This window comes from Lactuca saligna, chromosome 4 (assembly GCF_052625555.1).
Source record: "Lactuca saligna cultivar CGN05327 chromosome 4, ASM5262555v1, whole genome shotgun sequence".
In the NCBI taxonomy this organism is placed as follows: Eukaryota; Viridiplantae; Streptophyta; class Magnoliopsida; order Asterales; family Asteraceae; genus Lactuca; species Lactuca saligna.
In genome coordinates, this window is record NC_136420.1 from 230317375 (window position 1) to 230340000 (window position 22626).

Genomic DNA, 22626 nt, shown 5'->3' on the forward strand with positions numbered 1-22626 from the left:
CTCGACGTACCAAGCGATCTTTCGCTTCATGCACGACCATCGGTAACTCAAAATCAGATCCCGGTACATCTTGGTGGCCCCTAGTTGAATAGAGAAACACGACTTATGAGCCTTCTCAAACACTATCTGTCTAACCTCGCCAGACACTGGAACCCACACCCTACCACAACGGGTTAACAATCCACGATTGTCCTGAAAAAACTGGGTGATCTCGCCCCTGATCCTCTCAATCTTCCAATTTTCCTCTCGCACTCCCTCAGCCTGAGCCTCTCTAATCAATCCCATTAGTTACATGATGTTAGAACAGAAGGTCTAGCCAACTTGCGGCTCAAGGCATCCACCACCACGTTCGCTTTACCCGGATGGTAAAGGATCTCACAGCCATAATCCTTGACTACGTCCAGCCACCTGTGTTGCCTCATGTTCAAGTTCGGCTGATCCATAATGTGTCTCAAGCTCTTGTGGTCCGTGTATATGGTACAGTGGACCCCGTAGAGGTAATGCCTCCAGATCTTGACATTAGGGTTTAAATAGGGTGTAAACCCTTAAAATTAGGGTTTCATCCAGACTGGGCTACTCGTCGAGTGAGGGCATCTGACTCGACGAGTAGGTTCTTCCACTCGCGTCCAATTTTAACCTCTACTCGACAAGTTGAGGCCTCCAACTCGCCGAGAACCAGAGTAAATGTGCAAAAATTTATATTTAAATTACATACCAGGAACCAGACGCTACAACTTAGCCCATCCACTTTCAATTGATTTTATTTAACCCAAAATTAATTCCAGTTAACTTCTAATTAATTCTTAATTAATAGTTACTATTTCAAATTAATATATTAATCATATAATTTATTAAAAAATAATTTATTTCAATTTATAATTAATTTATTAATCATATAATAAATTAACAAATCAGTCTCTCTCTCTCCAAAAATCATTATATTCAATGACTGGTTATGAGGGCAACCCAAAAAAGACTTTGCATCTAATTCAAGAATATATCAACTTAATTATTGGCATAGACACCTTAATCTGACAACATCTACCTTTTTCTTCTTGGTTTGCCATGAAATGTCACCAGATCCCAAATTAAACACGTAACCAAAAGTACTCATGCTGTGATCTAAATTTCATCAAAATTAATCAATGGGTCATGAGATAACAACCACACTTCATCGAAATTGATGAATTAATTAATACAAAATTGTAAATTAAGAGTCAGCATACCAATTATCTTGTTGTGAGACCTCCTCACAATCAATTTGGAAATTGATTGTGAATAAAAAATCATTTTGCACAGATAAAAGAGAGATGAGAGAGGAAACTGATGATAAAGGATGACAATGATGGAGGAGGAGGCCGACGATGGCAACGATGATGACGATAGGATGGAGGAGGGCGATGCTGGAAGAGGTGGCGATGAAGTTGTTTTTTTGCATTCATTCATAAATTTGGCGACAAGGAAGAAGATGTGTGAATGATGTGTATTTTGGGACAAAAGCAAACAAAGTATTTTCTTAGTCAACTTTTTTTTTTCTTAGGCAAACAAAGTCAGCTATTATAACTATTATTATGGACCAAATCAGAGATGTGGACTGGTAAAAATACAAATAAAACATTATGATTGTAACACGCGGTCTCAGGTACATATTTAAATTTAAGTCAAACTTCATATTTTACATTTGGACTCATCGAGTTGGGGGCTCAACTCGTCGAGTAGGATGGACCCCGAGTTGGGGATTAAGCAACCTACTTGACGAGTCAGAAGGTCGAATCAGTGAGTAGGAGTTGTATGGGTGAAACCCTAAATAGGAGGGTTTCCACCCTATTTAAACAACTTATGAGGCTTCCACCCTACCTCCATCACCCTCAAGCCCTGTCCTCGAAACCTTAAGCAGTTGTGAGCATTTTGAGCTATTTTGTGCCATTTTGAGTAATATTGTGTAATTTGGAGCATGTGTGTAGAAGAGGAAGAAGGAAGGCTTCAAGAGAAGGTTACAGATCCAAGAACACCATCATCTTCTCCTCACTTTCTGGTAATAAAGCTTCACAATTGACTTGTGGTTTCTTAGATCTCCTTATGATTATTTTATGGAGTTTTGGGCCAAGAAGCTTGATTCATGGGACTTAGACATCCCAAGTTGATGCACCTTCAGATCTGGAACCTTCAAAGGTTCTCATGGCATCAAGGTGCCATCTTCATGGCCATGAGAACCCCATGCATGTAATAAACCCCCATTTTTGGACTTTGAGCACAAATGTCCCATGCATGCACGTAAAGTTCATGACTTTACATGTTATATCGACTTTAGGACCCCAGATCTACCATTTGGATGACATTTGCACATCAGAATTTGAGTTATAGACTTGGACATTAGTAGAATCAACGAGTCGTTCTTGGGACTCGGCAATTCGGGGGTTTGGTTCCCTAACCTTTTATATTTTGAAGGAATCCAATTGAGTTCAGAGGGGACTTAGATGAGTCCAGATGAAGGACTCAACGAAATAGACATAGTTTTAGACCTAGAAACCATGGGACTCGGCGAGTGTATGAACGCACTCGGCGAGTCCATGACAATCTCCCAAACCATAAAGATGGACTCGACGAGTTCTTCATACAACTTGGTGAGTCACAGACTAGACACGCTCATATGATGAAGATGAACTCGACGAGTCAGTTGAAGATTGTCCCGATTATATGATTGAAGGAGAACTCATCGAGTTCTTGCTAGACTTGACGAGTAGAGTTGGGTTGGGGACAGATGAGAGAATAGGGACTCGTCGAGTTGGCGGGCCCACTCGGTGAATCGAGTCAACTGGAAGTTGACTTTGTCTAGAATGTTGATTTTAGCTACGGGTAAAATGGTCATTTTACCCTAAGATTAGTTATCGGTTTTTGACTAAGTGTCTTTATGGAAATTATAGTCGGAGAGTCGCCGGAGCAGCAGATAGAGACTTCTCACCCAGAGTTTCAATAGTCAGACATACGGGGTGAGTTTCCCTTTAGTAGGAACGGGTATAAGGCACCAAGGTTGGCCTGTTTATGTAGTCACAGTATGCTGGGGTTAGCCCGATGCAGTTTATATGTGTAGTTTATGTGTTCAGTTTATTCCGGGGTGGTCTTGAGAAGTAGTTAATATGCTTGATGTCTTAGTGATTCATGGATGTGTATGTTATGTGTTATGTGTTATGGACTCCGGTCCGATGCCGGGTAAGCCTGATGCAGTTTATGTGAGTATGTTATATGTTGAGTTTATGTCATGATTTAGTTTATTCGGAACTTCGTTCCGATGTCGGCAGGGCCCGATGCAGTGGGCGGGGCCCAAGTTATTCCGGACTAAGTTCAATACCGGGCGGGGTCCACTGCAGTGGGCGGGGCCCAAGTTATTCCGAATTTCGGTCAGATGCCGGTTGGGGCCCGATGCAGTGTGAGGGGCCCAGTAGTTGTTATATGTGCTTTGTATGGTATGTGGTAGTTTGGGGGAGCTCACTAAGCTTCATTCTTACATTTTCAGTTTTGGTTTCAGGTACTTCAGCTAGCAAAGGGAAGGGCTCGAGCAGATAGCATGGCACACACCACAGTTGTTTAGCATGGGAGCATACTATGAGATTTTATGGGACAGTTATTTGTTGTCAGATTTTATGTGATTTGAGATACATGTTTGATGATTTTATTTTATGATGATGAGACTATGTTTGTCAAATGATTTCAAAAACAAAATTTCTGGCTTGTATTTTTGGGATGTTTCAAGTTGGTTTTAGAGCCTTGGTTAGAGGGATTCAGACACACTTCCGAGTGTGCCTGAATTCAAACTAAGGAATTGGTATGGGAATTTTCAAAAGGAAAATCAAATATTGTAAAAAAAAGAGTTTTGAGAAAAGAAAAGAGCTTTAGAAAAGCGAAAAGAATTTTTTTTGAAAGAAAAGAATTTTGAAAAGAGAAAAGGGGTGTGGTGCATGCAATAAGCCGAACTCAAGTAAGTACTCCCAAATTACCCATAGAAGTTTATGCTATGTTATGATTATCAGCTTTATTAGAACAACATGCTAGATTTGTACTAAGGATTTGTCACACCCCAAAACCGGAACGACATAAACATTCTGGGGTGGATGACGTCATGTCAAGTATCACAACATATGCAGTATAATAATCAAAGTACAACAACCATTGCATTAATAGTAATAGTTTTACATAAGTTACATTTCATAGAGACATTAAAGTAATACAGTAACTAGTATAGATGCAGCTCGGTACTAGGCTGTCTCCACAAAAGCTCCCGGAATGTACATGTCTATCGTTGACCTGAGAATACAAGTTATTTTGAAAGCGAGTATCAGCATTTTTATAAATGCTGGTGAGTTCATAAGTATTTAGTGTCATTTGTGTAAGTAAGCATTTTATTCAGAATAACTTTATAAAAAGTAGTAGTTTAGAGTCTACGGTGTATTAGCGTCCTTTCTAGAAAATCCTATATTTTCTAATTAAAAGCAGTCTTCTACCAAGACCCGATAGTGTTATGTTTTAAAGAGAAATTTTCCCTGAAATACTATCATTACCAAAATACGGCATTTGAATTTAAAGAAAGTAGGAGAATATCACTAGTAAATATACTAGGGGAAAATAACATATGCCTCAGCAGGAAATACTGCTGACTAAGGCAAAAGAAATCATAGACTCCAGGAGAGTATTAAATGAATGATACGCCTGGCTCAGTCTAACAAAAGGAAACACAGACCCCAGATGGTATCAAATGTACGATACAACTAGCAAGGTCTAAAACAAAGAAACACAGACCCCAAACAATATCAAATGAACGATACAGCTAGCAAGGTATAAAGCAAAGAAACACAGACCCCAGACAGTATCAAATGAACGATACAGCTAGCAAGATCTAAAACAAAGGGACACAGACCCCAGACAGTATCAAATGAACGATACAGCTAGCAAGGTCTAAAACAAAGAGCAATCCTAAGAGTGTTGTTTCATAAATACAGTGTTAATTCTCGTTACCTTAAGGCCATGAATTATAAGGTAAACATGGAGATACTCATAACCATACTGATTGACACTAGAGTACTTGACGCCTTGCAAGCGTCAGAATAAATGTGACATTTGTCACCCCTTGGCTTGGTAGGCCGAGGACTGTAGCTAGCAGTCAGGGTGCGGGAGTGTCAGTCCCGTATAGATCTATACACACAATTCCTGCTCTCCCACCAGGAGACTCTGGTTACCAACTTGACGACGGGGAGATCCGTGTCCTGAGGATGCATCTCGTATTCTGAATTCTATTAGAGGCGCTGGGGAAATGATGTAGACTCGCGAATGAACTGACTCCATTGGATTTCTGATACTAGAAAGTGTAAATAGAACCTCCTAACTATTCCTATAATAGTTACTAGTGTCTCTAATCTATGAATGATGAATGGAAGGATGCCCTTGCTACCCAAGGGAAATGAACTGGTCGATGTACACCTTTATGTCTATGTGTGTATACATGATATATAACTAATGTTTAAACGACCTTCGGATGTATATCCGATACCCACCATACCACATCCCAATGAGGAAAAGGAAATAGGACGAACTAGCCTTCCTAAGTCTTTTAAACATTATTTATATAACTATACAAGTATATGCATGCATTTAACGAAGTAGAAGTATAGAAGTATAGAAGAAAAACTTTGGTAAAACCTTTAGAAAACCTTTAAAAATAAGAATTTACGACTTGATATCTTTATATAAAACAAGCTTTGAAAACCGTTCATAAACACGTTTTGAATATAATTTGATAACACAAAATAAGTAAAGAAAACCTTTGTTTAAAACACTGTTGTAACTGGTGTAGAAGTAAAACATACAGCACGAGAGATAATTTGAGAAAAGATTTAAACAAGTAAAGACGTTTTGGAAAACCATCTATAGTGTTATACTTGGTAAAACAACTGAAAGTGTGATAAATCCTTGTGCATGCAGGTTATTAATCATATATGATTGATATGATAACTAGCATGTTTTAACTTGTATTCCCCCCCCCCCCCCATAAAAGCATGTAAAAACATTTAAAAGGTTAATTCAGGGGTATGAACTCACCTGACGTTGGCGTTCGGATGAATGGACGGTATAGGATGCTAAGTGTCAAGTGAGGACTTGACCACACACGCGAATCCTATTTAACATGTAATGATACATTTAGGTATCTAATTAGTCATTTAATAACTAATTAAGCAAGTAAGGATGTCTTACTACATAAAAGCACTTTGCTACAAGTGCTAGAAGTATCAAGGGTTGCATATAAGGTGTGTATGGACTCACATTGGAGTTTACTCTTCAAATGAAGGCTCTTATGGGTGTTTACGGTTTCAAGACCACTTGCCCCATGCGTTTACAACCGTAAACTCATGGTAGTTGTGTCATGGGATGTTTAAAGGTCTTAACTCACTCATGGAATCATGCTAGAGTCGAATCAAGGGCTAAGGAAGTGATTAGGGCTCAAAATGGACACAATAGGGAGTTTAAGGTCCATTAACCACTCCTTGAGGAGTTTACGGCTGTAAACACATGAGTTTATGGTTATAAACTCATGTCTGTCCATTTCTTTTGTTGTTTGGTGGTTCTAACTCATGCACGCAAGGTGCTAGTCACTTATATGAGCATAGGAAGGTGTTAAAGGCACTTAAACACCTTGGAAAGGTGTTTACGGTCTATGAAGGTGTTCTTGGGGAGTTTACTACCTTAAACACATGGGTTTATGGTAGTAAACTCATGTTAGTCCATGAATCATGTGTTTTGGTGCGTCAAATGAAGGATTACAAGGCTCTAGGTACTCATGGAAGCTTTTGGAGGTGTTTGAGGGGTAGTTTAACACCCAAAAAGGTGTTTATGGTCCTTGAAGATGGGTTTACGGTCTAAGAATGTTCTTAGACCATAAACTCATGTTTACTCCCCATTTGTTACGATTTTGATGTTCTAAGTCATTTCATGCAAGCCTTTAAGTCATTGCTAAGCATTAGAAGTGGTTTGGAAGGGTTTTTGGGCACCAAAACCCTCTTTCAAGGTGTTTACGGTTTTGGGATGCTCCCAAGACTGTAAAATCTTGTTCTTGGGGTTTTTGGATGTTTAAGCCAAGAATTTGCAAGCTAGATGAGATAAACAACAAGCTAGGGAGATTAACTTATCGATTTGAAGCTCGAAGGGGCGATTTTTTTGTCCAAAACCCGATTTGTAGAGAGAGAAAGTGTATAAGGTGGGGATGAAACCCACTTAACCCTTATATAGGGTGGAGTTTATGGCCTAGTTGGGGGTTCACCTGACACCAACCGCGAACGGGGTTTTTCACAACTACCGTTAAACATGGTAAATTTTAAAATTATACCTCCTTAATTTTTGTTCGCTTGACGAATATTATTTAAAATATTCCAACGGGTTTAAATCCGATCAAAAATATTTTTTGGATAAATTTGGCTAATTTTTGACGTACTTAATTTCGATGTTAAAACTACGGAAATTTTTGGGTTGTCACAGGATATAGGGAGGATGCCTTATGTGCCTGTAATGTGTTTCAGTGTTACGAGAACTACATGCTAGTATAGATTAGTCAGGAAGATAGCTTGAATAGTATATGCTGGATTATGTGTACTCAATGTTCGAATGCTGCTTGCTTTGTGATTTTAGGAGTTCTAGTTGTCTTTCACTAAGTAGTACAAAAATATGTGAAGTTACATATTGCAAGGACTAAATAATTTCAAAAGGTTAGGTCTAGCTCTATTTCACAACTCTTGTTTGAGTCCATCCAGTGTAGGGTAGGATCTCTCATTTGAAGAATTATCTAGTCTGAGTAATATGTAATAGTATTCGTGAGCTACTTAGGGGGAGAAAGCAGGGGCTTCCTATGCAGCTGATGGCAGAGAGTGGGATGATGATTACCCTAGGGCAAGCCTAGGATGAGAGTAGCAGTGAGAGTAGTAGCAATAGAAGGGACGTGGTAGAGTCAAGGTAGTTCTTGAGGAAAGTACAGATAGATGTAGAAGGTAGTATGGGCCCGTACTACTGAAAGTAGAGGATCCGTAATCGAATCAAGGAAGGCTGAATCAAAACCAGGAACTTGTAGTATATATGATCCCTCGAGTTATAGTAATATTCTAACATTTGTCATTATGTGTTTTCAGAATGGTGGTTTTATGCCCGAGACCAATAGTTGGTAGCTCAGGTGCCGGGGAGGGATTAGGTTCAGGCTCTGGAGTTGAGCACTTGGATGAGTAGACTAAAGAGTTCATCTTCTCAGAGATTACACATAACATACTTGAACAAACTCCTATGATATTTGGTTCGATCAAGGAGGGTATTCTGGAGCTTATGGATGAGAGGTTGAGTGTGTTTCGCACTGAGGTGGCAGCTATGATGGGGTCGCGCACGCTCACATTTAGAGAGTTCAGGGCATGTTGAGCTCCTAACTACTAGGGGGCCCAAGACCCCATTGCTAGTACCAGATGGTTGACAGGCGTCACCAACACATTCCACAGCAACAGATGTCCCGAGCTGGACAAGGTTAGACTCACATATTTTCTTCTGAAGGGAAACGCAGGTGACTGGTGGGAGGAGGTCGGTAGGTGGTGGTTGTCGAGGCCAACACAAATAATAACCCTAATTATTACACACTAAAATAGTGTATAGTGGTAAAGGGATCGAATCCACGGAGACTGGTTCAATTTGATAACTCTATGAAAAATCTCTTTGTAAAATACTTGGAATATGACAATAAATTAAAAATGGGGGTTTTGATGTTTTGAAATACTTGAAACAAACTAGAATTAACTATGATTTAAATAGACAATTACAACCAAAAATAAGAATTTGATGTAAAATCAATAAGGGAAAGATGGTTGAATTAAAGTTTTCTCACTTTGACTTTTGATGAACATATCATTAGAATTCAATGGTGCAATACTTGTTTTAAATCCTCAATTTGGCTATAGTAATCCAAGGAGCTTGAGATTACCTAGACTTTTCTTAATTGTTGAAATGGCTAGAGAAGCTCATAACAATTTCCTTAGTCAAAGTCACTAATTCCAAATAGCATGTAATTAGTGAAAGTCAACTAGCATTAAGAACCAAAAAGTCACCAAATCCAAGAGGGGTCAAATGCTTTCACCACCATGTTGGAGGAAATGTTTTTATGATTGTGTGAAGCAAAAACAACACAAAAATCATTTGTTGCTTGCTAATTTGAGGATCCTTTACTTAATCAAGAAATTAGCCAACTAATCACCACAAACACATTTAAACTCATGAACTAAAACATACAAGTAATGATAAGATGTTAAAACACAAAACATTCCCATAAAGATTCAAGAACATGTTCATGGATTCTTCAACATTCAACAAAAGTTCAAAGGATTAACCAAAAGTCAACCAAGATTAGCTTAGCCAAGCATGGCTAAACCCAAAGAAACAAAGTTAGAGAGATTTGTACCAAACATTAAGCAAGAATCAAGAGGTAAAAATATGATGTTCTTCAAGGGTTCTTGGCCTTCAAAAGTCTTCAAAACTCCAGAGAGAATCTTCAAAAATCGGATGTCCAAGAGTATGCAAAAGATGGGCACCAACCTTCCTCAAATAGCTCAAAAGAAGAATTTCCGAAACTTCCCCTGCAGGAGGTTGCGCGACCCGCGTGCTCTTGCGCGGGTGGTCCCTGGATGTAGCATCTTTGAGGTTTTGGGCCTCCATAGCTTAGCCCACTTGGCCCAGATCGAATCCAATCACCTCCTAGCCCATTTTCTTCAAGTTTTTCTTCATTTTAAGCCCAATTTGACCTCTCCAAATCCTCCAAAGCTCGTGAATTCGCCCGATTAATAATTTATGTATGCTTGAATATTCCCCCGCATCTTGCAAATTTAAAGTTTATTTCTCTCCAAGTCTTCAAATAATCATCAAGATCACTCCATGCATCATCGCCACTACCCATCAAGCCCACCATCATTTTGTCTACCAAATCTCATCGCCTCCTATATGTCCCGAACACTCCCGCTCTGCTAGACCCGAAAACCTGCAATTATGCTCACAAGATTCGAGAGTACCCGAAATAGTCATAAAATAACAAAAAGGAAAATATGCATGGAAATTATCTAAATTATGAATGAAATATGCTAAAATAAACTATAAAAAGAAGTAATTAAAATGAAGCTATCAGTAGGGCCATTGGAGATGACACTGTATTGGATGCTATGACCTGGAGTGATTTCACTACCAGGTTCAGAGCCAACTTCGCGCCTGTTATTGAGGTGCAACAAATTGCTAGGGAGTTTTAGGACCTCCAGCAAACGACAAAGACTGTGGCGGATATTACCGCCAAGTTTACGGAGAGGACCCTTCTTGTTCCGCAGTATGCGGCGGACGAGGAAATGAAAAAGGCCCGATACCATGAGATGTTACGGAGCGATTGATGGGTTTTATACAAACAATCCTATGTGTGCATGTAACCCTAATTTGGATCTATGTTTTCACTATTAGATACACAACATTATGATCACATGGATAAAACCCTAATGTAGCATGCTATTTTCGAAATTCATATATAAGGTTAGATCACATACCTCTTGTTGTTATATTGCAATAACAATTTAAATCTTCAAACCCTTAGTCTTGAAAGCAAGCACCACAAGTGTAGTGCCTCTTATGGCTCACAAACACCACAAGCAATTGGAGAGGCTATAGAGAGAGAAGCGAGGAGGTAGAAATCATCCTTAGATGATCTAGGGATCAAATGGACGAAATTCTAAGGCCTTAGGGGTCTTTATATAGGGTTGGGATTAGGGTTTCAGTCCTTATCCTTATCCAGTTACTTGCCCACCAAGCAACCACAAGATAAGCCTTGAAAACCCTTATCTCTTGGACCTTGGACGATTTTAAGGATATCCTTATCATTGAATTCATCCATCCTTTAACAAGGATAACCATTTCCCTATTTTGCAACTATCACATAATTACAATTCAGCCCCTCTAGTTTAATTAATTACACTTGATCACAAAATTAATTCCTAATTAATTATTGACCAATATTAATTAAACAAATATGATTTCTCCTTTAATATATTATTCTTATAACATATTAATAAATCATAATAACCTCTTTCTCTATTTATTTCTCCAGTCAAGTTGCTTTGGTGAAGGCAACCCAAAAGGACCATGCACAACTGGGTCAAGTACTTGCCTAATATAGTTGCAGCCTTAGACACTATTCCAACAGTCTCCCACTTGGATAAGTCTAGTAACTATATGCACAAGTACAATCCGGTTTGCAATCGTAGCTCTCAAAGACGTTGTTAAACTTTGATCTAATCAATCTTGTCCTTTAGATAATGGATCGTACAGTCCTCTGTATAGATATCATGCTGACATTTATATGGAACCAATTGTCTAGCATTTTGGTTTCTCGATCTCAGATTTATTTGACATAGAACTTAATCGAACACATCAATTTAGTTCTGACCGGGCCCGACACATAAGTCAAATCAAATCATCGAGCGGCCGAGATATCGCTTTTTCCTTCTTAGCATAAAAGTAACAGATAAACTTCGACTTATATGCATTTACTTATTCATTAACCAATTATACACAACAATGTGTTTTATAGCATCAAGTTACTGATGCGGTTTCGCATTATCAATGTACAACCAATTAACAAATAACAAACCATATATTTAGGTTTTAAGACCATATGATATTATCGTCTTGCGATCACCCTTTTTTCACATTCCATAAGGTGATTCCAGCAAGTGCGGGTTTGTTCCAATGCTCAAAACAAGTTCATAAGCACTCATGAACGTTGCAACAATCTTTTGCTATGTCTAATACCATTTAGACAATCTACACACCAATTCATGACAATCTTCATTCATATCTACTTCTGACATATGAACGATTGTGGACAATTTGAATAATTCGATTATTCTTAATAAACTCAATTATTCTGGAAGTCAAAACATGCAAAGTGAAACAATAGTTAAACAATTAACATAAGACAGTAACATTACTCATAAATAAAACTCCTTTATTTAATCATCAAATGTTAATTACATTTATCTATTACACGCTTATACTACTATCTAATCTATGCTAATATCATCCTTCAGCCCAATACTCCTAGCATGCTGCAAGTGCTTAACCCTACTCAGTCCCTTTGTAAGCGGATCTGATGGGTTATCTTTTGATGATATCCTCTTTACTACGAGTTGTCTTTCTTCTACATGATGTCTGATGAAGTGATATTTTCTGTCGATATGTCAAGATCTACCATGATCCCTCGGTTCCTTGGTCAAGGCAACCGCTCCTTCATTATCATAGAAAATCTATATGGGCTCCTTTATGGCAGGTACAACTCCAAGGTCACCGATGAAGTTCTTCAACCATATTACCTCCTTCGACGCTTCGCTCACTGAAATGTACTCTAATTCGCATGTTGAATCAACTATGGTTTCCTGCTTGGAACTCTTCCAAGATACTGCTCCTCCATTCAGGGTAAAGACCCAGCCCGACTGCGAACGGTAGTTGTCCCTGTCGGTTTGAAAGCTGACGTCACTATACCCTCGCACCTTCAAGTCATCACTCCCTCCGAGGACTAAAAACCATTCCTTCGTCCTCTGAAGGTACTTAAGGATATTCTTCACTACAATCCAATGGGCTCTGCCAGGGTTCCCTTGATATCTACTAACCATGATCAAAGCAAAGGCTACATCAGGGAGAGTACAAGTCATAGCGTACATGATTGAGCCAACTGCGGAAGCGTATGGAACTTGGCTCATTTCAGCTATCTCAGCTTCGGTACTCGGACTTTGATTCTTACTCAGCTTGGCATTAGTTTGTATCAGTAATTCTCCCTTCTTTGTGTTTTCCATACTAAAATGTTTTAGTACCTTCTCTAAGTAAGTGTTAGACTAAGTCCTATTAGTCTCTTACTTCTTTCTCTTACTGTCCTTATTCCCAAAATATAGGAAGCCTCTCCGAGGTCCTTCATAGCGAAGCACTTCCCGAGCTAGGACTTAACTTCCTGCAGAGTCGGGACATTGTTTCCTATGAGTAATATGTCATCGACATATAGAACAAGGAAGCTTACTATACTCCCACTGGCATTGACATATACACACGATTCATCTTCGCTTTGTACAAATCCAAACTCTTTGACTTTCTCATCGAAGAAAAGATTCCATCTGCGAGACGCTTGCTTAAGTCCATAAATGGACTTCTCAAGCTTATATACTCTATTTGGATGCTTCGGATCCACAAACCCCTCCGGCTGAGCCATGTAAACATCCTCAACCAACTTACCGTTAAGGAAAGCGGTTTTGACATCCATTTTCCCAATCTCATAATCATGAAATGCGGTAATAGCTAGCATCACTCTAATAGACTTTATCTTCGCAACTGGTGAGAAGGTGTCATCATAGTCAACTCCGGGAGTTTGAGTAAATCCCTTCGCAACCAATAGTGCCTTATATGTGTGTACTTTTCCATCCACGTCGGTCTTCTTCTTGAAGATCCATTTGCACCCAACGGTCTTACGTCCGGGCACATTATCAACCAAATTCCAAACTTGGTTATTATACATGGATTGGATCTCGCTATCCATTGCCTCTTTCCATTTTGTAGACTCCGGGCCTGCCATGGCTTCCTTATATCTATTAGGTTCATCAAGGTTTATTAGTGTACTATCACTAATATACGTGTCCCCTTCGGTAGTAATATGAAAACCATACAACTGGGGTTGAACTCTAACTCTTTCGGAACGTCTAAGAGGTAATGATACGTCAATCAGTTCAACCGGAGTTTCCTCCTCGGGTTGAGTGTCAGCGGTAGAGGCTCCTTCATCTATCGACTCTTGAATATCTTCAAGCTCGATTTGCCTCTCACTGTCTATTGGCCTATGAGTTCTCGCTCTTGGAAAACTCCTCTCCTCGCAACAAAGACAACATTGTCCTTCGGTCTATAGAAGAGATATCCGAAGGATTTTTACGGGTAGCTGATGAAAATACATCGCTCACTACGAGGTTCGAGCTTGTCGTGAGTATCTCGTCTTACGAAAGCCTCGCAACCCCAAACCTTGATATGTGCTAACGAAGGAGCTTTCCCCGTCCACATCTCGTGAGGTGTTTTGGCAACCTTCTTAGTAGGGACTCGGTTAAGGATATGGGCGGCAGTCTCTAAGGCATACCCCCAAAAGAAGATAGGTAGTGATGCACGACTCATCATAGAGCGAACCATATCCAATAAGGTTCGATTACGCCTTTCTGCCACACCATTCAACTGCGGTGTCCTAGGAGGCATCAATTGCGAAACTATTCCACACTCCTTGAGATAATCGTGGAATTCAAGACTTAGGTACTCTCCTCCTCGATCAGATCGAAGCATCTTGATTTTCCTGCCCAATTGATTCTCCACTTCATTCTTGAACTCTTTGAACTTTTCAAAGGTTTCTGACTTTTGCTTGATTAAGTAGATACCCATATCTACTATAGTCATCGGTAAAAGTCACATAGAAGCGGTTCCCATCCTTCGTGGTTGATCTAAACGGTCCACATACATCGGTATGTATTAAGTCCAATAGACCCTCACCCCTTTCACACGTACCTGTGAAAGGTGACTTAGTCATCTTTCCAAGAAAACAAGACTCGCATGTGTCATCTTTCCAAAGGTCGAATGACTCCAACACTCCATCCTTTCGGAGTTGGGCTATGCGCTTCTTGTTGACATGTCCAAGACGACGATGCCATAAGGATGCTCTATCCATAATATTGGAAGAATCCATGCATAAAACATCATTTCCTAATGTGACAATCGTCAATCTTGAGTCAAGCCAAGTCATCAAGTCAAGCCGGTCAACTCTATTAAACCTTGTGCATTAGGGTTTGTGTTATCTTCATACTGTATAACTTGCTATATTAATGGGAAAACATCACTTGAGAAAAGTCTTGTGTTAAAAATTTCCTAATCCCTAGTGCTAATCAATGAACTAAACTGATAAGACAATGTTGCATACTCATCGGGAGTGTGTAAGATCCTTAAACAAGGCTTAATAGGGTTTACAAACCTTGCATTACGAAGCCGGACACTCACACATGCCACACTCGAAACCTCTCTCAATCGTTTTCACTCTACCTCTCTCTATTTGAAATCTCTATAAGTATGTTAAATCTCTCCCAAATCTCTCTAAGTATGTGAAATCTCTCCCAAATCTCTCCAAATATGTGAAATCTCTCCCAAATCTCTCCAAATATGTGAAATCTCTCCCAAATCTCTCCAAATATGTGAAATCTCTCTCAAATATCTCTCTGTATGACAAATCTCTCCAAGAATGTCAAATCTCTCCCAAATCTCTCCAAGTATGCGAAATCTCTCCCAAATCTCTCTCAAAAGCTTCCCGTAACTTTTTAGAATCATTCGGGTCATTCCGACCCTTAACCGGGTAAAAAACGGCTTAAAACGAGATAAAAACGAGAAAAAGGGGCCTTAGGAACCAAAACCCTCTTATAAGAGGCGAAGTTCCTTAGGACCCGAAGGTCCTCTTAGGGACCAAAAGTGAGAGGACCGAACCCGAGCCAGGAGGAACCGAACCCAAGAAAAGGAGAAACCGAACCCAAGAAAAGGAGGAACCCAAAGTACTGTTCACCCGAACCGAAGGTACTGTTCACCCGACCGAAACCTCCTGAGCCGAACCGAAAGTACTGTTCACCAAACGAACCGAAGATACTGTTCACTACTGTTCACTACAGTACGTTCGGTTCTGACATTCTCGGCTCTTATCCCAAACCGAACCCCAATGACCCTTCGGACCGAACCCTCGCCCCTCGCTCTCGCGTCTGACTCGCCCCTTTCGTTTCCCTCTGATTGCTTCCGACTACAGTCCTCAACGTGGACCGGGTCTCGGCCTAGGGACCGAACCTCGGCCTAGGACCGAGAGGTCTCGCTGGGAACTCATTTTCTCCCGGTTTTCACGTAGTTTTGCGTTTAAGGCCCGTTTTTAATTATTTTAACGTGGGAATTTCACCCAAAATCATATTTTAACATAATAAACCCTAAATATTCACAATTTAATCATATTTTCATAAAAATCTTTATTTAAATAATGAAAGCAAGTGGGAAAAGTACAAAGAGGTGGAGTGTTGACTTTGCTTTACCTTCTAACACAAGCAACCACTCCCACACCCACTCTATGACCAGCCACACCCCCCCACCTTACCTAGGTCACATCAATGTCCCTCACACTCAATTTACCCTCATTCCCACGTTTTTTAGAGCTGGAACAAACATCCTCTCTCCTCATTTTCTCTCAATTGCCCTCATTTCACTAAGTATCAAACACCACTTTTCTCTCAAATTTTTCCCACTCAAATTTCGAGATTCAAGGTTGGTTTTCAAGTGTTCTTCCACTCTTAGTAAGTATAATTCATCCTCCTTATGATTATTTCACTTCATTCTACTCAAATCATGAATATCTTACACAAACTCTATCATATTAACGTTAGAGCTTCGAATCTTCAAGGGATTCTTCAAGTGTTCTTGGGTTGAACACTTCTCTTCTTCAACACTCATCTACTAAAATCACTCAAGGTGAGTTCATACCCCTACATTTTCATGTTTTCTCAAGTTTCCAGGGGGGGAATACAAGTTAAAACACTAAGAACATAATTAAAATTTTCTAACAGTCTTCATCAGAAAAGTTCAACTCCATTCACGGACTGTTTTGGGCATCTTAAATATTTTTATTTTCAAAACTGTACAAGGTGAAAATAGTTCAAGTTTGTAGCTTTAAAATGACTACTTGCACATCTCCATACGATTTTTCTACAATTTATGGTGATTTTTACAAAACTGCCTATCATTTCAAACAACAATCCGGACCAGTTTGTGATTATGGACATTTTCACCCAAGTTGGAGGTCATTAAAAATCGTGATAAACATTATGAGTAAACTAGACACATTTTGTGAACTCCCAGAATTTACGGATCTAGTTTTTGACTTCGTATGATTTTTTTATGATTTTTACAAAATTGGGCAGAATTGCTAAAGTTAGCCAACAGCATGTAAATATCATAACACTTTGTAATATGTTGAGCAAAGTGTATAATCATAAGTTCTAATATTTGAATGTGTTTCCTTGTTAGTTTATCATTGTGAACTGAAACTAAGTTATTCATATTAAATATTATTCATTCATTTAGAACACGTATTATGTAACTATAAAAAGTATAGTTGGATAAATTCACAACACTAATACATTTCCATAAAAAGAATTCATACATATTATATACATTTTAGATAAACTATAATAGGTATAGTTTATGATACATCACTCAACACACTCGTATAAAAAGGGTACATTCATACAAGAAAGATTTATATCCACACACATTTCACGTAAACTTGTTAACCTATGTTGTGAGACTCTCTCTCCCCGTACGTCCGAGTACGGGATATAATTCCTGGTAGTTATAATCAAAATCTCCTTGAGGGAGAACGTGATACTTGTATATAGATCTATATTGGGTTTGACACCCCACACCTTGCTGCTAGCTACAGTGGGACCTGCAGGTCTACGGGTGACAAATGTCATTACATTTTCGCAACGCCTGAGAAACGTTGTGGCAGGTTCACATAGTCACAGTATGATTATAGCGACTCACCTAGGGAGATAACAATTCATAAAGTTTACGGGGTTTCATAAAACCGAAGTAGGTTTTAGATTGATAAAGAAATTTACTTTCCATATCATTTTAAACTCACGACGTTTCTACTAAGAAATGATGATTTCTTATACATTTTAGTCTTTGGTTATAAGGCTACATTTTTCGGATTTCAAGGAAAATATCGGATTTTTCTGACACAAACGCGACATTTACATGTGATAGACTTCTACCAAGTTTATTAATAAAAGCTTATGAACTCACCAACCTTTGTGTTGACACTTTTCAAACAACTCGTATTCTCAGGAAAACACTAAACAGGTAATCAAGTGCTTTTGAGGATGGGACGTTAAGACGTCAAACTTTTCATATTTTGTCAACATATTGTAATTGATTTTGAAACATGTAATTCATACAAGTGATGTAATTTTTTTCAATTATATATATGTTGGTTGTGTTTGCTTAAATTACTACTGAAATTGTGGTTATGATACTATACATGAAGTCCTCCACCCCCGGACGTTTCCGCCATCCTCGGTTTGGGGGTGTGACAGATTGGTATCAGAGCACGGTTTATAGTGAATTAAGTATGTCAAACCACATAAGATATACAAACTATAAACACATTTGGGACTAAAAGTCTCTGATTCTTAAAGTGATTTAACGAGTTGTACTTTTAGAAAACAAATAATTTCTTGTTTTAAAGTATACTTGCATGCATTCTATACTAGCATGGTGTCATAACTTAGGAGAACATAAATTGAAAAAGGAGGAGTCGAACATTATTAATACGCCTTAGCATGTGTAATCAGTTCTGGGAAGGATATAGCCTGATCAACTATATCCGTCCAAGAAGTAACTTACGCACACTAAGGAATAGTCGTAATGAGCGACAAATCCGAAAACCTAATTACACTCCCTAAAGAACACACTAAGAACCAAATATAAACATTTAAAAATACTATAGGAGTATTTGTACGTTTCTATAGTGCCCGATTATTATTTTCCGATATGTGCTTCTTAACCCCATTTCTCGTGCAGACGACATGGCAGGATTTCACATACCCGGGGACCCCTATTTTCCCAATCAGGGAAACGCGGGATGGATCGATGATGAGCCCGAGGAGGATCCCGAAGAGGATCCCGAGGAGGATCCCGAAGAGGATCCCGAGGAGGAGCCCGAGGAGGAAGACGAACAAGAAGAAGAAGAGGAGGAAGACCAAGAAGAAAATGAAAACGAAGAGGAAGAAGAGGAAGGTGATGAGATAGTCATGATTGGGAACGAAGCGGAGGAACCACCAGAAGTATTCAACCCTCCCTACATCGCGAGGGTACCCGCGCACCGTTTTGGATACAACGGACCTGAACCCCCTTGGGTAACAACGATCGAAAGATGGAGCCGACAACAACGCCAGCGGTCACCATATGGCTACCAACGAGGTTACTATGATCTCACTCATGGTGGACCGGCTGACAGAGCACTCCCCGTCACGATACAACGAATGGCAAGAATGGATGATCGTGGTAGGACAACGACCGATCAGGTCCGGGAGTTAAGTGCCATTGTACAGTCTACTACGGATCGCACCAGAGACCTGGAACGAGACTCCCGCCACCGAGACCAACTCATTCAAGACCTTCTCGCGGCTCAAGCAGAAACAAGAGAATATCGGGAAAGATACATGGCACTCGAAGAGAGAATGGTTGCAGCCGAACGCAAATTGGCGGAACTACAGGGCGCATCGACATCATCGCAGCCTCCGTCAAAGAAGGGTCGCAGTGATTAGAACTCGTTGCTATTCTCCCGTCTTGGTAGTAGAATTTTATGAGTACGCGTTGGTGCTACTCCTTGTATGTAGGTCGACCCTGCGACTATGTGATGACACTATTCAAAGGGCTTTTGTAATGCCAAAAACTACCTTTTGTAACGATGAAATGTAGACCCTTATGAGGTCAAACTTTTCCCTCTAAACGTTATGTACTAAAAGTTATCAATGAAATTTGGCATGCGTTTTATTTATTGAATGTTTGGCACTATACATCATAACCTGATCACACAAGCAGTTTACGAATAATAAAGTTATGATAAAATACAAGAGGGATGAAACCAGTAACACTCGACTCGTTATCACTATTGAAGTCTCACCGACTAGTCATTTTTTTTATGACAGAACCATGCCACCAAGGAAAAGACCAAGGCCTTCCAGCAACCCAGTGCCGCCTCCACCAGCACCTCCGCAGTTTGATCCTGCAATGTTCCAGGCTGCAGTAACGGCAGCCGTGGCGGCAACAATGTCGCAAATGGGAACCCATGGTTCCGGCGGTTCTGGATCCGGAGCTACAAATTCCATCCATGGGGACAGTACGGGGCGTACGAGGGAGTGCTCTTACAAAGACTTCACGAATGGCAAACCCGATCCTTTCAATGGAAGCGGGGGCGTTATCACACTGGTTCAATGGTTCGAAAGGACCGAGGCAGTTTTTGAAATCTGCGCTTGTCCCGAAGCGAGCAAGGTCAAGTTTGCGGCATTCACTTTCACTGGAAAAGCACTTACTTGGTGGAATGGCCGGGTTAAGTCACTTACTCCTGCAGTAGCTAACGCGATCAGCTGGGAGGATATGAAAGCCCTAATGTTAAAGGAATACTGCCCGAGGGGCGAAATACAAAAACTTGAAGAAGAACTTTGGAACCTCAGGATGACAGGCACTGATCTTGAAACTTATACTGCCCGTTTCAATGACCTAGCACTCCTTTGTCCAACAATGGTCACGCCAGAAGAGAAGAAGGTGGAACGATACCTCTGGGGGCTGTCATCCCAGATTCAAGATAGTGTATTGGCCTCGAAACCCACTACCTTTGAGAGTGCCAAGGAATTGGCACAACAACTCATAGATCACAGGGCTAGCCATGGTACCGTGATAACCACCACCGACCGAACAAAAGGAGGGAACAACAAGAGGAAGTTCTGGGGCAATAAAAGGAAACAACTAATTCAGGACCCCGCCAAAAAGCAACCGATTGTTGCTGTTCGCACCGCCACTATTGCTGTCGCACCAGCGCCACCGAAACAGTATACAGGAACTCTTCCCAAGTGCAACAAGTGTAACTACCACCATAACAGTGCTTGTCGCGAGTTACACTGCATTAACTGTAACAAAAAGGGGCACACTGCACGATTCTGTAGAGCGACTACCCAACCCGCCACACAAGTCGCTACGACCGCCAACACTGGAGCAAGCCAAGCCTGCTATGGGTATGGTGAAACGGGACACTTCAGGAGGAACTGCCCCAAGGCACGAGCCCCTAATGCTGGGGGTGTAGGGAGAGTCCTAACTTTAGGGCAGGGAGAAGCAGTCAAGGATCCCTCTGTGGTTACTGGTACGTTCCTCCTCAATAACTCTTATGCATGCGTACTTTTCGATAGTGGGGCAGAAAGAAGTTTCATAAGCCACCAATTCAAACATATACTTAAGCAAAATTCTCAACCACTAGAAGATTCTTACATCGTAGAAATGGCAAATGGAAAGGTTGAGCGCGCTAATGATATTTACATAGGGTGTACTCTCACTTTAGACAACCATTTGTTCAAAATCGACCTTATGCCGGTCACCATAAAAAGCTTCGATATAATCATTGGTATGGATTGGTTAAGCCTTCATCGTGCCGACATTCTATGTTACGAAAGGGCCGTCCGCCTCAATCTGCCGAATGGCAACGTTCTCACCGTTTATGACAATAAACCTAGTGCGAACCTACAAATCATCTCTTGTGTTAAAACCCAAAAGTACCTCCGAAAGCAATACCAGGTTTTCTTAGCCCACATCATAGACAAGAAACAGGAGGTGAAGGACATCAAAGAAATTCCAGAAGTATGCAACTTTCCTGATGTTTTCCCAGACGATCTGCCTGGTGTACCACTCGCACGACAAGTCGAATTTCGGATCGACTTAATCCCAGGAGCTACCCCCGTCGCCAGGGCTCCCTATCGCTTAGCACCGGCAGAAATGCAAGAACTATCCAGCCAATTGAATGAACTATTGAGCAAAGGGTTCATCAGGCCAAGCTTCTCACCTTGGGGAGCACCAGTCTTATTTGTAAAGAAGAAGGATGGGTCTTTTCGTATGTGCATAGACTATCGAGAACTAAACAAACTCACTATCAAGAACCGTTATCCCCTACCTCGAATCGATGACCTCTTCGATCAGCTCCAAGGAGCCAGCTACTTTTCAAAAATCGACCTGAGGTCGGGCTATCATCAACTGCGAGTTCAAGAAGAGGATATCCCCAAGACGGCATTCAGAACTCACTATGGGCACTATGAGTTTGTAGTGATGCCATTCGGGTTAACTAACGCGCCCGCGGTGTTCATGGATTTGATGAATCGAGTGTGTCGACCCTTCTTGGATAAATTCGTCATCGTATTCATCGACGATATCCTGGTCTATTCGAGGAGCGAAGAAGAGCACAGACATCACCTACGACTAGTTCTGGAGGTTTTAAGGACCGAGAAGCTTTACGCTAAATTCTCAAAGTGTGAATTTTGGCTCCGAGAAGTAGGATTCCTTGGCCACGTAGTAAGCAAAGAAGGAATACATGTGGACCCCTCGAAGATCAAAGCAATCGAAGATTGGTCAACACCTACAACGCCGACAGATTTCCGATAGTTTTTAGGACTCGCAGGCTACTATCGAAGATTCATACAAAACTTCTCCAAAATCGCTAAGCCTCTCACCACCTTGACTCAGAAAGGGGTGGTGTTCGAATGGGAAGATAAACAAGAAGCTGCCTTCCAGACACTAAAGCAAGCCCTATGCAGCGCACCAGTCTTGTCTCTTCCAGAAGGAACTGATGATTTTGTGGTGTATTGCGATGCTTCAAATCAAGGCCTCGGCTGTGTGCTCATGCAAAGGGGAAAAGTCATCGCTTATGCATCAAGACAACTGAAGACACAT